The sequence below is a fragment of the Periplaneta americana genome, chromosome 3, assembly GCF_040183065.1.
Source record: "Periplaneta americana isolate PAMFEO1 chromosome 3, P.americana_PAMFEO1_priV1, whole genome shotgun sequence".
NCBI lineage: Eukaryota > Metazoa > Arthropoda > Insecta > Blattodea > Blattidae > Periplaneta > Periplaneta americana.
In genome coordinates this window covers 120,238,362-120,257,874 of record NC_091119.1, presented here as the reverse complement: position 1 = coordinate 120,257,874, position 19,513 = coordinate 120,238,362, and the positions used below count along the sequence as shown (strand labels likewise).

Below are 19,513 nucleotides of genomic sequence, written 5' to 3'. Positions count from 1 at the left end.
GTGCAAAAATCAAAGAATACTAGCAGTTGGTGTGATTTATTTGTGTGGAAAATTATTTGTAATTAAGGGTTCGAAGTTTAATTTTCATTTATCTCCGAACTCATTTTTATGACTTATCTCCCTTTACCCAAACACCACAGATATACTATACTTTGTTGTATATTTACGTCTAGTAACCTATTAATGCTAATACTAATAATAATGTAAAGGAATAAAAGAATAGAACATAGCAATACATTTCTCATTATTATTGAAACTATTTCGAATAACCTTCCAACATTAAGGTAAAGTACGGTGAGTAAAGAAGTCATTCAGTACATAGGCTCGTGATTTTACTACATGTGGTGATATCTGGTAACAGTTGGCAACACTGACAAGGCGGAAATATTTGCTGTTTGGGAACTGAACTTACGTGATCCTCACTATACCCAGTACTCATTATTAGGTCGTTTTTATGTTTACACAGTGGCTCCTTTCTGAACAGAATTTTAATAGTTTGTTACTAGATGTGATTTTAGTCAGTTTGTAATATATTTTTGGTCCAGGGACAATATACACCTTTTATGATTATACAACAATGGCTGACGTAACAGCTTATGTAACGAGTACCGGGTACTAGAAAACTGCCAGTTTCTGATTTCAGAACCAGACATAAGTTCGTTTCCTTGCAGGATTGATTTTTTTTATTATATTATTTTATATTTTTAATGACAAGCTACTAATTACTGACAAGTTACGAAGTTAAGTTTATTATTGCAAACAAAAATTACATACATTAACAAAGATTTTACAATACTATTGTAATACACTTTTATATGAATACTCTTCAAAATTCAAAATTGCTTATTAATATCACATTCAAATACATATTACAAATTATGGTATAAATAAAATTATAACTGGGTACACCAAAAAAGCAAGATGCTTAAGTCGAGGTCGGGTATGACCAATAATGAAAACAGGATAGAAGAAAAAAAAATAATAATCACAACTGTTATTAAACTGTTAACTGTAATTATATATAAAATGAAAATTACTTATACATAAAAATACTAAGTTAAGAATACGACATTTTTAAAGTGACAAAAAATAAAGAATAAGAATTTATATGATTATAATTCTAAAAACAGTTGAAACACTTGTTTTTTTAATAATGTATTGTTTAATAATTTTAGTTTAGGATTCCTCTTTATAAAATCATTATACAATCTCGAACTGTAATTAGAACTGTGCCTTAGACCTGCTTCAGTCTTACATTTTGGTTCAATGAGAGGGAGTGAAATATTGTAGTCAACTCTGAATATAGTGAACCTAATCGTTGGTCCCGACCCGCGTACATTGAAAAGTACATTAATAATTCTGTTTATAGTGAACTCTTACTTCAGTTATAGTGAACCTTGTATCCTGACAAATTCTTCTTGTATAAAATTGAAAGAATGTGTTGAGAACAACATTCTAAGTATCTTACACTTTTAGTCAAAGAGCAAAGGTAGGATTAGTGAATCCTAGACAATGAGCTGTACAGCAAATTGAGACAACGCGTGACGACCTTGCCTCACTACACCATCGAAGGGTGGACATTCTATTCTCAGGCACTCTACTCTACTGTTATTTCTATTCCTCCACCGTCAAAGGATTGCCTCTTGTTTTTTTATTTTAGTAGGTTATTTTACGATGCTTTATCAACATCTTAGGTTATTTAGCGTCTGAATGAGATAAAGGTGATAATGCCGGTGAAATGAGTCCAGGGTCCAGCACCAAAAGTTACCCAGCATTTGCTCATGCGGGTTGAGGGAAAACCCCGGAAAAAAATCTCAACCAGGTAACTTGTCCCGACCAGGAATCGAACTCGGGCCACCTGGTTTCACGGCCAGACGCGCTAACCGTTACTCCACAGGTGTAGACTGCCTCTTGTTCTCAGAAACATTTCCATTATGACAGATAGCATCAAAACAATGGAAAATGAAATTGCCTTCTTTTATTAAAAGAAAACAGACATTTTGTCCAGAGCATAAATGAAGGTAAGATTCTATGGCTTTCAAACTCCTTCAACTCCCTGCCAGTTTCCATTAAGTGACCTGGGAAATTCCAAAGCTGAGTACGCAGTCACACCATAACATTTCTACCTGATCAGTCTGTTTCTAGTGTTTCAACAGTGAATGTATTGTGTAAAAATGTCGAAGCATAAAGTGTTTTCTTTGGAAGATATGGTGAATATTATAAGTGACATTGACGTGGATCAACAGCATAGTTTAGTAAATCAACTGTGAGTAAGAGTATACAGTGTAATCCATTCCACAAAAATGAAATATTAAGGTTAGGGAAGAGACTTCGAATTTAGTGAACCTCGGATACAGTGAACGAAATATGCAAGTCTGCAGAGGTTCACTATATCCGGAGTTGACTGTATCTTTTTGTGTCGTGGCCATGATTGGCTGATATAAATTTAGTTTGATATTTACGGTAGTAATTCAAAATAGTACCTAACATATAAATTTGCTTGATATTTAAAACATTAAATTCTTTATATATAAAATGAGTTGGATAATCAAGTTTGGTTTTTAAACATATTTTAATAATTCTTTTATGTAGTAATATTAATTTTACTTGAAGCAAGTAAGGTGGTAGGTTTGGAAATAAACACCGAAAAGACGAAGTATATGATTATGTCTCGTGACCAGAATATTCTACACAATGGAAATATAAAAATTAGTGAGTTATCTTACGAAGAGGTGGAGAAATTCAAATGCAGAATAAATATGGGAAATGCATGTTATTATTCGGTTGAGAAGCTTTTGTCATCTAATCTGCTGTGAAAAAATCTGGAAGTTAGAATATATAAAACAGTTATATTGTCGGTTGTTCTGTATGGTTGTGAAACTTGGACTCTGACTTTGGGAGAGGAACAGAGATTAAGGGTGTTTGAGAATAAGGTTCTTAGGAAAATATGTTGTTGTTGTTTTCTAATGCCAGGCGTTTGACAAAGTCATTTGACCTCTTGCACTCCAATATTTTTCAAAGAAATTATCATGACCAGCCAATGAAGCACAGATTTTGAGGTGTTCCGAATCCATTTCTTGGTTTGAGTTCTTAGGAAAATATTTGGGGCTAAAAGGGATGAAGTTACAGGAGAATAGAGAAAGTTACAGAACTGCACACATTGTATTCTTCACCTGACATAATTAGAAACATTAAATCCAGACTTTTGAGATGGGCAGGGCATATAGCACATATGGGCGAATCCAGAAATGCATATAGAGTGTTAGTTGAGAGGCTGGAGGGGAAAAGACCTATTGGGAGACCGAGACGTAGATGGGAGGATAATATTAAAATGGATTTGAGGGAGATGGGATATGATGATGAAGACTGGATTACTGTTGCACAGGACAGGGACTGATGCCGGGCTTATGTGAGGGCGGCAATGAACCTGCGGGTTCCTTAAACGCCATTTGTAAGTAAGTAATATTAATGGGTGAATGGTACTCTGTGATAATTCACCCCATCCTATAATTCCATATTGTATTATAGACTGAACTAGCGCAAAAAATATTGTTCTCAGTAGTTTTACAGGCATAGAACGACAGTTGAATAAATTTGTACAGAGTTTTACATAATTTAAGACATACAGTGAAACCTGTCTAAAGCGGCCATCTGAAGTTACCTTGTAAAATGGCCGTTTTATCAGGTGGCCGCTGGATTAAGGTTGCGGTTTTTTATGAATCAGCATGAAAATATTGAATTTCATTGACTTCTTAGTACTGTGCGTGTACAACAAACGTGCATATTAATGTCAGCCTTTTCCATTCTTGCAACTAGCCTTTACAAAACTCGCTTGCGATACCTCAGTTTAAATGACTGGATAATACCTTGATCAAGGGGCTGGAGGTGTGATGTCGTATTTGGGGGAAGAAACGGCAATTTCACGGATCACATTGCGATTCTGTCGTTTAATCTTGGAATTTAAATTGCATAGCTAATTCTCAAACAATGATGATGTCATCCAAGCTTTATTGTTGGCAGTCCACTTCACCTCCAATAAGTCCATTTCAACAATTTTCAAACATCTCGGTTTCAATGATTTCCCTATTATTAAAGTGGTCCTTTTTTTCTGCAGCATTACAATAAAAGAACAGGGTTATTCTCTCTTGCCAACTTCCCCCTTTACACTCTTTTTTCTTAAAACTTAAAGTTTTTCTGGAGAGGGCCCTGAAAAAAACCTGTTTCGTCAACATTGTAAATGTCTCTGAGTTCATATTCAGCAAGAATTGAAGGCAGTCTATTTTTTCCATTCTTCAATAACATTGGTTGCAATGTCGCCTCCTTCACCAGACAGAACGAAATGCAATGTTATGCCGTTTTCTAAAGCATTCTAATCACCAATTACTAGCAACAAAATTGCTTACATTGAGTTCTTTGGCAATTTCAAGAGCTTTCTCTTGAATCATAGGCCCACTTGCTGGCAATTTCTTCGCCCTCGCACACTTGAATCATTCGTAAACGAAATCATTCACATTACCAAACACAGATTCTCTCTTCCTTTTTTTTGGCCACCACGCATATTTTTCTCCCATCCTTTTAATATTGCATCTTTATTCTTAATTATACCGTTTATTTGTGTCCTTCCACATTTGAATATCTCTGCAATTTTTCTAGCAGATTTTCCCTTCTCACTTTCTTTAATTATTTTTCATCTCACCTCTAAACTTGACATTACTCTAGATTTATTGTTGGACATGATTTCTCTCTCAAACTAACTACACAGTTCCTCTGAATCAAATGAATGAAAAGAAGAAAAATTCGTAAAAGATGTTCCAAATAGAGGAAGATAGAAGAGGAAAGAAAAAAATTCGAATAGTTAACTACTGACCTGAAGCATACTGTGACATTTTCGATAGAAAACGTCCGTGTTTCAATCCTTTAGAAACGAGTAAGAGTTTATGGCTGTGCAGGGTTGCTGTGGAAAGTGACAAAAGAATCATAAAACAATAACCAACTAACTCCAAGATATGGAGGGTGTACTGTTGTACACTTAGCTATTGTCCTCTAACCATCGAAAAAATAGGTCAGACAGTATCCGTGAAAAGATTTTCGTTGGACAGTGACCGTTATAGTCAGGTTCCAATCCAAATAGACCCCGGCCGCTGGCCGGCGCATGAGGTGGCCGCTAAATAGAGAATTTGTATTGATCTTATGGAAAATGCAATTGGTTCCAGAGAAAATTGGCCTTTTGGCCAGGTGACCGTTTAGAAGAAGTGACCGCAAAGGCAGGTTTCACTGTAAGTAGTTAATATGAAAATTCCATTTTAAGTTTTGATCGATGAAGATACCTCAATATTTCACATGGGTTAATGGGCGTAGTTTAGGACAACTGCAATTATTATACAGGGTGAATAAAAGTCTGAAACCATATTATAAATATCTTCCATATGCTTGATTTTCGATTACTATAGGTGTTATAGTATTTGTAAGACCAAATGCTCTACCAGTGACACATTCGATTCTAGACCTCAGCTATCTCAAAAGATACCATTTTAGATGCAACTTTGAAATTTTAAATGGAAAGGGGGGGGGGTCATGTAGGTACTCAAAATCATGTGAAATTTTCCGGGGGGGGGGGGAAACAATGGTGCAATCTGTTTTGAAATACTATCTCTAATCATTTTCAAGTTATTTAAAGATAACTGCCATAATGACAAACATTAGTTGCTGCATCTACAGATATTTTGTAACATGGTATAGTACTAAGGAGGCTTTGGAAAAGGTATTTTTATGCAATTCTGGTAATTAACTTTTCCTCCTTTACTGTTTGGTTAACCTGTGACAGTTTCAATGCATTGTTGTGATTATTTGAAGCTTTCCTATAACAAATTTCTTGATTTCCGTGATGGCATTATCGAAAGAAGAAAGAATTCATTCTAGTGGATTAAGCTACAAAAATGTTGCAAGGTGCTGGTAAAATAATGGTTTGGTGTGGAATTTGGGGAAATCGTATTGTTGGACCATATTTTATTGAGGAGAACCTGAGTGCCATTTCTTATTTGAACATGTTGCAAGAAAACATCTTTCCTGATTTACTAAACGAAGGAGATGAATTCCCATCTTTTTTCAACAAGATGGCGCTCCACCCCACTATGGTCTTGCTCTTCGAAACTCTCTGGACGAACAGTTCCCTGGACATTGGATTGATCAGCATGGACCAGTAGAATGGCTGGCCAGGTCTTCAGATTTAACATCCCTTGATTTTTTCTTTTGAGGTTACATAAAGAGCTTGGTATATGAAGAGAAAATTATGATTGTGGAACATTTAAAGAACCATATTATTGAAGCCTGTGCTAAAGTCACCCTGGAAATGCCACAGAATGTTCTCTGTGACTGGAAACTCCCATCTACAAATGTGCATCATCAAAAATGGACAACATATTGAGCACATCTTGTAGAATTTTCTTTTTGTGTCATTGTGACAGTTATCATTTAATGAACTGAAAACGGTTAGAGATATCTCACAACAGATTGCACCATTTTTAATGCATAGAAACTGTCACAGGTTAACCAAACAGTAAAGCAGGAAAAGTTAATTACAAGAATTGCATAAAAATACTTTTTCCAAAGCCTCCTTAGTACTATATCACGTTACAAAATATCTGTAGATGCAGTAACTAATGTTTGTGTTATTATAACAGTTATATTTAAATAATAGGATTAGAGATATCTCAAAACAAATTGCATCATTGTTTTTTTTGTTTTTTTTTTTTTCAGAAAATTTCACAGGATTTTGAGTACCACATGACCCCCTTTCCATTTAAAATTTCAAAGTTGCATCCAAAATGACGGTTTTTGAGATAGCTGAGAGCTAGAATCGAATGTGTCACTATAGCATACGAGGAATAGCTTGAGACAAGAAATGTTATTTTCTAATGCCAGGCATGTGACAAAGTCATTTGACCTCTTGCACTCCAATATTTTACAAAGATATTATCATGGTCAGCCACTGAAGTACAGATTTTGAGGTGTTCTGAATCCATTTCTTGATTTGAGTTGCACAATGGACAGTTAGAGGACTGATATACTCCAATTCTATGCAGATGCTTGGTCAAACAGTCATGGCCTGTTGCCAATCTAAATGCAGTTACAGACGATTTGCATGGTAAATCGGGAATCAACTGTGGATTGTGATGCAGAGAGTTCCATTTTTTCCCTTGAGATTGTGTTATCAAATTTTGTTTGTTGAAGTCTAAGTATGTAGATTTAATAAATCTTTTCATAGAGTAATAGGTAGATTTAGTAACAGGTCTGTAAGTAGCAGTGCTAACCTTCTTTGCTAAAGCATCTGCATTCTCGTTTCCCAGGATTCCACAATGGGATGGTATCCATTGGAATACAACTTGTACTTACCTCTCTCTCGCACAGGGACTGGTTACGGGGTCGATGGGATTGGTATTTTTCAGGAGAGAATCAGCGGCAGACTGTTCACATCCTTCATTTTCACTATCCATTTCTTGTAGGTCGATAAATTGATCCATCACTTCGTCCATTAAATCGCCTTTTTCCAATAAAACTTTTCCTCCTGTTTTACATATTCACACGCCATTTTCCAATTTTCTGGTGTCACTTTCCATAGAGTTTTCAAACAAACGTTTTACGTCATTGGACTTGAATGTTAAATTGTGTTTTGCGACATCATTCTTTACTTGGGCCCAAATTAATTCAATTGCATTGAAGTTGCAATGATACGGTGGAAGACGGAGTACGGTATGTCCTAACTCCGCAACTGTATCTTACTTACTTACAAATGGCTTTTAAGGAACCCGAAGGTTCATTGCCGCCCTCACATAAGCCCGCCAGCAGTCCCTATCCTGTGCAAGATTAATCCGCAACTGTATCAATTTTATATTTTCTAAATAATGTCATATAGCACTATTTTCGTGCCTCATGGGTCATATTCAATATTCTTTTCCCGTAACCATTTCTGCATGTCTCCTTTTAGAGTCGATGATATGGAAGCCTTATTTAGTTCCACCGAATGATAGGACACCTTGTCCATTACAATTATGCTATGTTGGGGAATATTTGGTAGATGCTTGTTTACAAACCAATCTTTAAAAATAGAAGCGTCCATCTCCTCATGGTAGTCCTTCGTTGATTTTGACTGGAAATACAGGAGGGCATTTGGAATAAATCCCTCAGAACAGCCTGCATGTACGATGATAAATCTTTGTCCTTTACCTATAGGCACATTCATAGGTGAATCAACTTTGCCATTGGATTTTTCTTGTAACCATACCTTTGCTGTAGTATGGTCCATGTTCAGCCAAGTTTCGTCTATATAAACAATTGGTCGGCCACTTTCCCTCAATTACCGCATTTTCCGTAAGAAATAAAATCTCTTGGCAACAATATCTGGTTTTTCCATTAAAAACTTTCTTCCCTGAATGTTTTTGGCATAACGAAAATTTAGAGTCTTCAATACCTGTCGTACAACCCATATGCTGCCCTCAAGTAATTTAGCCTCCCGCAGAGCTTTGTGTATGTCAGGTAAACTGGGAACAAAACTTGTTTTATATAAAGAATAAATTGTTCTTTTAATGGCAGCTGCTGCAAACGAATCTATTTTGGTTTTTCTAGGTGTGGTGTTAGGCCTTTTTTTGCCAGAGGTTCTAATTTTGGTTCCTGTGCATTTCATCTTTCTTTTCATTTAAAATTCTGTATACACTTGCACAGGATATTCCAGTCGCAGTTGTAGTTCTCTTCATGACGTCAGCAACTGATATTATAGGTTTTCCATTTTTTTAAGGCATCAAATTCGTCGGTGAAAAACTTGTGAATATTTATTATAATTTCTATTCTGTCCGACTGCAAAGCTTTCCCCTTTGGTCCAACACCTGTTTGGAGAATAATGACAACCAAAACAAATATTAATAAATAGGTTAAATAGCTGTATGTTTTGAACCATTTCTACATGACTGTTTTTAACACTGAAAACGAAACAGGAAAACCACACTAGCACAACACAATACTGTAATAATAATTACCTGAACATGATATACTCACACCTACCCCTCTGAAAACCCGACTGCTGTTGCTGAAGAGGAACTGAGCCTCAAGTAAATTCCTCACACACCGTCAGACACTGACGCTAGCTGCAAGATCATTGCTGTGGAATGCACTTGACGTGAGTATCTGTTGTTCAAAGGACAACCTCCACTACTACCCTACCTTCAAACGAAGCAGGTATAATATAGCTGTCTCAAGTAAATCCTCATGGATTTTAGTAGAGCATTTGGTCTTACAAATACTGGTAACACCTACAGTAACAGAAAATCAAGCATATGGAATATGTTTATATGGTTCCAGACTTTTGATTCACCCTGTAGATATTTGTACAATTATTGCTATGAATTTTTTAATTATAGTTGTTTTCCACTGTAGGGAGGCCTGTTTTGTTTAAAGCAAAGAGAATGAAAGTTGTTTTATCTATGTTGAGTGCTAGCAGATTAAAATCTAGTGTGTTAGTGGAATTTGTTAATAAAACTTGGTTATCCAAGTCTTGCAAAGATATTATAGTCCATCATTCATGGGCTAATACTAGGCACGGTTTGGCCTGTATACAAAATTAATAGTTTATTTGCTTCCTCAAAAATCAGAAATAGAATAATTCTATTCATTGAGAGTCTCTGTGTTAAGTAGGCCTATTTTGAACCTATACACTTCAACTTTTTTTTATCTGAAACAACCTTACAAACGTCTCCTTGTCCCATATTATTATTTCAATTATTCTATTTTAGTTATTAACATTTATCACAATCGCTAATGAACATTTCACAGTTTACACAACTTGTCTTCACAAACAACAAAGCAAAATAGTACCAACACATTCTATTGTTCCCAGTACTCCTAGAGTCGACGGCAATTCAGAAGGCGGTAGTCTCCTTGCGTTTGCGTCGAGAGAGACAGATAGAGAGGGCAAGGCAGCGTACAACATTGCCACATCGACTTCACGAGCATGTGCAATACAAATAATGCAGGAGAGAATTTAAATTATCAAAAGACAATAATGATCTTAGCCGTTGATTACTGTAAGCATGAGACCAAACAAACCCTCTTCCCTTCACTAACAATATTCTTTGCATGTTTCTCAATCCCACACCACATGCTTCTGCAGTTGTTTCTTGCGTGTTGGCAACATTGCAGTCAGCATCAAGATGGCTGGAAGAGTTCTGCTCGTCAACGTTTTTAAAATAATTATACACCTTAAACACTATTTTCCGCGCCTGCCTGTGCAATATTTGTCTTTTTACAGTCTCTTCTTCCATTTATTTATCTTACACACACACAGTAAATGTTAGTTTTACTTATTCAATGTATTGAAACACTCACACGTGAACAAACGAACTCTGGAAGTACTTGTTATAGACTGATTCTGATTGGTTCTACTGTACAAGTTTGTGACGTCACATACCAGAAATGCTAAGGCGCATGTAGCAGCTGTCGCCTTCCGAAATGCCATCTATACTAGTAGCTAGCCGCTTATAATCTCAAGAAATGCAAAAAAATCACCTGAAGCTTCGTGACTGTATATTCTAGACTGTGGTATTACCTTCATAAAGTATACCTAGTTTTTGCTTTATTTGTATTCATTTTTAGGTAAGCGAGTAAATATGTTAGATTGTGGGGATGAAGAGTTATTAGTTGTAGGGCTGAATATATGCTTGGAATTGATCCATGCAAAGATGGAACTGCCAACCAGTTGAGACCCTTTCTCTCTTTTGTTTTAAAATCAGACTCTGAAAAGTGACGGCTGCATATTACTCTGTTGAGCATTGTTTTTAGAATCTGTGTAGTAATTATAGGACACATCCATATTTTCTGTCCATTGTCGAACCCTGTAAAGTAAGAAAATAATAGAGTTAAATAGAATACACCTACCTTAGCATCGTTTAACCTTACATACATTTTGGAACATTTAAGAATTACAAATTTTATGATCATGTTGTGAACTCGAAGTTCAACTACCATTCTAGGTCTTTGATTATTAGGGGCCGGATTTATATGTACTAAAAAAACGACAGAATATGCATGTATGCACTTAAAAACCGGGCTAATGAAAAAAAAAAAAAAATGCACCATTAAAAAAATTATTTTAAGCAATTCTTACTGATGTTTTTCTGTTACACAAATATATTGAAACATAACTTTGTTTCTGCTTAAGTTGTATATTTACTAAGCTGTCAGGCAACATACTTTTCATGTTGTCCACAAGAATGTTTTTAAGTGATGATAAGCTGGTTTCAACATCACAGAATCAGCAATGCATTTAATTATGGAGTGCTTTATTAACTGCTGCAGAATTACCCACAGTGATTCACAGACAATAGGGTGCTTTGTTAACTGCCACAGAATTACCCACAATGATTCACAGACAATAGGGTGCTTTGTTAACTGCCGCAGAATTACCCACAGTGATTCATAGACAATAGGGTGCTTTGTTAACTGCCGCAGAATTAGCCACAGTGATTCACAGACAATAGGGTGCTTTGTTAACTGCCGCAGAATTACCCACAATGATTTACAGACAATAGGGTGCTTTGTTAACTGCTGCAGAATTACCCACAATGATTCACAGACAATAGGGTGCTTTGTTAACTGCCGCAGAATTACCCACAATGATTCACAGACAATAGGGTGCTTTGTTAACTGCCGCAGAATTACCCACAATGATTCACAGACAATAGGGTGCTTTGTTAACTGCCACAGAATTACCCACAATGATTCACAGACAATAGGGTGCTTTGTTAACTGCTGCAGAATTACCCACAATGATTCACAGACAATAGGGTGCTTTGTTAACTGCCGTAGAATTACCCACAATGATTCACAGACAATAGGGTGCTTTGTTAACTGCTGCAGAATTACCCACAATGATTCACAGACAATAGGGTGCTTTGTTAACTGCCGCAGAATTACCCACAGTGATTCACAGACAATAGGGTGCTTTGTTAACTGCCGCAGAATTACCCACAATGATTCACAGACAATAGGGTGCTTTGTTAACTGCCGTAGAATTACCCACAATGATTCACAGACAATAGGGTGCTTTGTTAACTGCTGCAGAATTACCCACAATGATTCACAGACAATAGGGTGCTTTGTTAACTGCCGCAGAATTACCCACAGTGATTCACAGACAATAGGGTGCTTTGTTAACTGCCGCAGAATTACCCACAATGATTCACAGACAATAGGGTGCTTTGTTAACTGCCACAGAATTACCCACAATGATTCACAGACAATAGGGTGCTTTGTTAACTGCTGCAGAATTACCCATAATGATTCACAGACAATAGGGTGCTTTGTTAACTGCCGCAGAATTACTCACAGTGATTCAGAGACAATAGGGTGCTTTGTTAACTGCTGCAGAATTACCCACAATGATTCACAGACAATAGGGTGCTTTGTTAACTGCAGCAGAATTACTCACAGTGATTCACAGACAATAGGGTGCTTTGTTAACTGCTGCAGAATTACCCATAATGAATCACAGACAATAGGACACTATCTGGATGTTGTCAGAATGCAATAAATATGCAAAAGGAAAGAAAAATAAAATTATGGGGGCACAGGGCAAAAATGTTGTGAAAAAAATCATAGGCCTATATTCTTTTGGCAAGCATTTCTTCGTTTCCAATTGACCTAGATCATTCAATTTTTCACCAAATTGATCCCTAAACAGTGAAGAATGTTGTAGTCTAGAATGAACTTTCTCATTAATTTTTTTAACATGTAAAAAAGTTAGTTTTGTATTTGTAGGGAGGCAATGCTTTTGCTTTCAACTAAATTAGTTGATTTTAGATTACAACATAGTTCTATGTCTAAGCTTCAATTTCGTGTTTCAATGAAGTCGATAGTTCAATTCTAAGTGTACTTTTTACTTGCCCAAAGACTGAAAAATGTTGAAAAACTGAAATAGGGTAAAAATGAAGTTAAATTTTAAGTTCAAGCTAGGTAACAAATAACTTACTTCTATGCTCCTAAAACCCTCCTGCAACATAGATGAGGCCCTCTTCTTGTATCTTGAGGTCAATTTTTCTCTTTTTTTCACAGCACTCTGGTACCGGTACCATCTTCATTACTATTGCTCAGGAGTGCACTGTATGTTGTCCTTCAGGGTTCAGGTCTCGCCTGCAGCATTCACACCAGTCATTGTGTATTTTCCTGGGGTGATGCTCATCTTCCGGAATACGTCCAATTCAACTTTGTTGCCACAACTGAAGTGGCAGATAACCCCAGTTTCAGGGTTGTACGACCTACATACGTTTTTTTAGGGCAACATTTCCAAATCAAACCAATGAAAGACTTGTTTGCATTCTGAGTCTTGTCATGCAAACACCTGCTCAGCATACTCGGGTCTGTAAGCTTTTCGTAAATACCCACTTCTTGGCACAAGCAGCTGTGCATGGAGTATGAAAAAATTAAATTTTATCCATCAATAGTGGGAAAAACTAAACATGTTGTATATGTTTAAAAACTAGAAGAATCAGGCTATAATATGATACAAAAAACAACATTTTCATTTTTTGAAGAAAAACCACCATTCTAGGGGGTCAATGGATACCTTAAGGTATATTCATTAAAATTCATTGTGAATACATAATTGTCATTGTTTAGTAAACTATCGGAAGACAGGTCTGAACCTCTCAAGTGATATCAACAAGATACCACTTGGAGATAGTGGGATAGGACGGCCAGTTCATTTCCCCCTCCATTGCATACATTGCCGATTAGCTACATATTACACTAATCAGATTTCAGATGCATACAAACAATTGTTCTTCCTCTGACACATATCTTCAAGTGAGATGTATTGCCTGATATTAGACGTACGAGTACATATCAGCCAGAACCTCGATCAGAGGCAATGTACACAATAAATGTAATATTTTTTATCAGGCTCCACTATCCCCATAACCGTCCAACTCTCTCCTTAACTCATTTTTATTCTTTATTTCAAAAGAAATATACATACAGTATATTGAAATAAGAAAAACCAAACAAGCTATGCAAACAACAAAATCAAGTAATACAAACAACATAAAAAGTGATACAAAATATTGTTTTTAAAATAAAAGTAATTTTAAGTTATATAAAGCACTTACAAGTCAACACATCACAATAAACTAATACAAGAAAATTTTAGCACAAAAGTTAATTCTTGTTGATTTTTTCCTTCTCAAACACCTGAATTTTTGTTTTTATAGTCTTCTCCTCTTTCATAGGTTGTAGTTTATATATCTTTTAGTTTTCTTATCTCCAAAGTAAGTGTTTTTTCAACCTTGTTCATTCCTTCCTCTTTTTGGTTTTTTGTTGATTCTTAAAGATATTCTTCATATCTTCTCCGGTCAGCTCTAACATTCATCAACATTGCATGGGTTACTGAAACCTGTTCAACGCTTTCATAGCACTGATTGCATTTTCTACTCTTCCCTGTGCAGTGAGACTTTATTCATGTAAATTTTCTACCAAGAGGCCCTTATTATATGGAGAAACCACTTTCTACTGTTGCATTTCCATGGAAAAATATAATACTGAACTTGAAAACCTACCACAATTCTGAATATGATTGATCCCAAGCAATATTGAAGGAAAGAAGTCGTCAATTCTTTTAGAAGTGCATCCATTTACTGAGAATGTTTTCAAGTTAATTAATCTAAAGTAGAGTGAATTTCATTACAAAGAAACGCATGCTGCACTTTTGTCTTTTCTGTAACACAATCTGTACAGTAATTCTACTGTCTGAATAGAATGTTTCAGTAACACGTTAAACCTCAGTTTTTCTTGTTCTGACCGATAGAAAATTATACTAGGATCTAATGACAAGCCTTGAACAGCCCTACACTTCAAAGGACTTCTTTCTAGTATCTTCTCAGTCATTCTAATTAAAATAATCTGGCATTCTAATATGAGTATTAGCTTCATTAGAAACATCTTTGTCTGAAATCCTAAATCAATATTTTTCAGTTCACATAAATTGTCCTTGTCATAAAGATCTAATGAGGAAATCTTACTTATAGTGGTGGGCATTTTACTTGATTTAATAAATCGCTTCATCAGATTTTGCACAAAGCTTTGCATGTCTGTGAATAAAAATGGACTGAGTGGCTCTGAAATCTGACATTTCATCAAAAATGGTTTGCATTCAAACGCCAATGTTTTGAAAAATCTAGTTTACACTTCAAGAAAACATATTTTGTTTTATCTTAAACATTTTTCATTGGCCTAAGCTTAGTTTGAATGGATTTTTGGCTTTCAACGAATTTCTTGATGTCAAAAATAATCCAAGCTCTATCTATAGAGGAGAAACTTTCGAGCCACCTGGTAGTGATTTAGAGGAAACAATTTTTTTCTAGTCACTGAAATACAGTATGTTTCTAATCACTGAAATACAGTACGGACTTGATAATCCAAACAGATTGGAGAAAGGGATCATTCATTTACCAGGATTTCTTTAAACAAATGTGTTGCCGTCTCTGTTCAATGAACCACATAGACAGCATTGTCTACCTTGGTATTTTCAGGTTTCTTCAGGGTTTTACATTCACCAGGGCCGTGTTCCATTGTGCTTATGAACTTCCTTACATTTTTTTGTTCCCCTTGAAGTCACTAATCACCAACTTGCTGAACCCGAAATGCATAGCAATCACAGAGTAGCTGGTCTCTTTCTCGAACAAGTCTATAATTTCTGTTTTGTCTCTCAAACTCAAACTTTTATGTTTACGTGGGGGCATCCTATTTGACACTCGAAAATGAGGGGGAGGGGGGGAAGTTACAGAAAATACGAAAACCAATGCAATAATACACCTACATAACTGCTGTAACTGCTCTGAAGACTAACAGCTGACAGGCGGTCGTCAAGTGTTATAATCAAGTGGTTTTCATGTTTAGACAAATATACAATAGAGGAGAGGGTCTCTAGAGACCATTCGGTTCGAGTATTATAACAAGAACACATAATATAAATTAAATTAAGTCCTTAAAAATAAACTATTTCATTTTCATGGTACACATTATTATAACTTATCCACCCTGTTGATAAATAAACAATATTATGATTTCAATCTCATACTATACATAATTCGTTGTAGCCTGCAATATTCAACCTGAGAATAAATAAGATTATTTCATTTTCATATTACACATAACTTAATAAAGTTAGAGTACCCTACCTGTTAATAAATAGAAAAAAGATTCCATTTTCATACTATATACCTATAATTACAACGTATACTAACTTATCCACTCTGCTAACAAATGATTAATTAAATGTTTTTTTTTCATATTATACATAATTATAACATAATATCTAACCTGTTAAATGAAATAAATTATTTCATTTTCATACTACACATTATCATCGTGCATGACAGACACTATGTTCGATTCATTTTGTCGAGTATGGTGAAGTTCGATATTTGCAGATGTTCGCTTTGCAGTAAAAAGCCTATCCTGTTTGTTCGCCAATATTATGAAAATATTTGCTGTCTTTTTCCATTCCTTCATGCTTTTAACTAGCGACATGCATTACAGGTGCTATGTTCTGTTCAAGTTTGTCAAGTATGGTGAAGTTCGATATTTGCTGATGTTCGCTCTGTCGTGTTTGTTCCACATTATTATAAACAAATTTTCTGTCCTCCACTTCCGCTTAAGGACTTTAGCACACATCTTGCAATTAATTTGTCATACGGAATAAGACGAAGTTCATAAAATCTTGGTTGCCACTCTCATGTTCGAACATTGCAGGACACTATTTCATACGAAATAAGACGAAGTCTGTAATGTCTTGCTTTCCTTTCTCATGTTTGAACATTGCACAATGGTACTATGAACATACTTATGTGTTTTTTTAAATTATATTTTTGTTTCATTCACCTATTTATACGCATATTTTTTTGTGAATGCTTTGTAATATTAATAATAAGAAAAATTACCTATATTAACCCTCAGCAAGCTGGCAGGGCCAATTTTGTATCCCATATCCACTTAGCTTACAGCTTGTGCATTTCAGTCAGCTTGCGGAGGGTTAATTACTGTGCATAACTTCGCAAGATATGTGCCTGACATCCTTATGTAGATAAAACATAAAGGCGCAGGAAGAGGAGGAATTAAGGAGAAAGTCACCTAACTATGTAAGGAGGGGGATAGATTGAACAAATGCAAAGGGAGCTTCAGTTCTACAGAGACTCGGCAAACTTGAACAGAACATAATGTCTCTGATGGTTTTCAACAGATTCGGTTGTTATAGTTAGGCCTACATGCTTTATTTCCATGTACTGTTGGGATGCCTATGAAGTAGGGCGAAGTTCGTAGTATCTTGATATCCAGTCTCATTGCACGACACTAGTAGCTACTATGTACAATTTCTAGGCTTTTTTTTTTAAATGCTTGAAAGTCCTAGGCGAAGTATGAAGTAAGTTTTCTTCCACACACTACTTAGAAATTTCACGCACCTAAGTGTCGGCCTTGTTTTCAACAACAACTTGTGAAACGAGAGTACAGCAGTTCAAGTTGAACTTGTAAAATGACTGTTGAGCACTCTCAAACACTTTCATTTCAGGTAGGGTTGTCAGGCATCCTGTGTATACAAGACATGTCGTTTAATGATCTTGTCCTACATCCTATAATGACTTTGACAGGGAGTGTCGACATAATTTCGCACCGAAATAAGCGTGGAAACTAGCTGTGAAAGTGGGGACTGGCAGAGGTGCAGACAGGTGAGTTCACTCCGTCGAGGTGGAAGGGGTAGATGGCAGGGAGGGGCAGCACATACATTTCCGTGAGTTCCATACTGATTACAGAGAAAAGGCGAGTTTTAGTAAGACAGAATCAGTGACAGGTTGGGTTAGGTTAGTTTAGGCTTTTCTATAGTACACAACACTGAAAGTTGCATTTTTCTAAGTTCTATGGTGCGGGAATCTATGACAGGTTAGTTTACGCTTTCTGTCTGCCTTGCATATAAGAATCTGTGACATATCAGGTAAGATTAATTGGGCAAATCGCAATATAGCGAACGTAGAAGCTCCGCCCACGGCCCTTCCACTTTTCCCCTACTAGTTCAACAGACACTCTACATGATAGGCGAGTGTTGTGTCGAATGCACATTTCATGTGGGTGGGGATAACTTCCCCTACTGGTGTTCGCTATACTGCGATTTATCCGGTTAATTTCGACCTTTAGTATAACTTGTATGTACGAATATGTAATAGGTTAGGTTAGTTTAGGGGTTATGATTACTTACGTCCCAGCCACTATAGGAACTTGACAAAATACCTTGAAAATGTATTGACTAGTAGAAACTGATGTGACCACTGGGGGAGCTGTAAACCCACCCAACACGCCCTAAATACGGACCTTACTTGTATACGAAAATAGTCATGCGTGAATGAAGAATACGGCCATATTTCGTTAATGTAACAGTGGGTTTCAGTGTCGCCAACATAGTAATAATACTACACACCTAATCTAACCTAACCTGTCACATAATACGCACATAGCCTAATCTAACCTAACCTGTCATAATAATACACACCTGTAGTAACATTCCTCACATTTAGTATTATTTCGTTTGCATGTATTGTTGGCCCTGCTACTCATGTCATCAATAGCCATCTAGTGGAAGTGGATCGTAATTCCAGAAAGAAAATATGACGACTTTCATAATAGGCGTAATTACATTTAGTTCGTTCAGTGTATGTTTTATGATATATTAGATGTGTTAATATAGTAATAATTATATATATATCATCCTTGCATGCATTGGGCCTAGTGACCCGTTACGGTCTCTTGCCAATGCTTGAACGGTCTGCCCAAGGATTTCTTGCCCACAGGATGGTAATTTAAAATTTGGCGTGGAATTCTTCTAGAACGAGGCATTCTGATGACATGTGATCTCCAGTTTTGTCTGTATTTCTGTAGGTATTCCATAATCGGTTCAATCTGCAGTTCTTTCATAATGTCAAAATTTTTAATATGATCCATTCTCGTGTATCCCGCAGTACGACGCATAGATCCACACACACACACTATATATATATATATATATATATATATATATATATATATATATATAAGTACAATAAGAATTTAAATGTGTTGTGTGGCTATGATAGAAGTATTGAAAATTGGTTTATAGCGCCACATTGGCAATGATAAAAGTGTGCAATATTCGTTCAGTGGCCAGTTGACATTATCTTGACCCTACCCCTTTTACCTCTGATTAAGGTTTCGGCTGATATATACATCTATTATCAGGCAGTACATCTCACTTGATATGTCAGAGGAAGAACAATTATTGTTTGGCTACAACCAGTCTCATTAATGTAATATGTAACTATTCACCTATGTAGGTTTTTTTAGTAGGTTATTTTACGACGCTTTATCAACAGCTTAGGTTATTTAGCGTCTGAATTAAATGAAGGTGATAATGCCAGTGAAATGAGTCCGGAGTCCAACACCGAAAGTTACC

General features: G+C 36.0%; 1 long non-coding RNA gene across 1 annotated transcript; it reads right to left on the bottom strand.

Annotated features, from left to right (window-relative positions):
- Positions 1-722: 722 nt before the first annotated feature.
- On the bottom strand, positions 723-19,102 carry LOC138696463 (uncharacterized). Its single transcript, XR_011331388.1, has 2 exons — positions 13,016-19,102; positions 723-10,880 (listed from the first exon to the last, which is right to left on the bottom strand). It is a non-coding gene; the product is annotated as an uncharacterized lncRNA (long non-coding RNA).
- Positions 19,103-19,513: the final 411 nt, after the last annotated feature.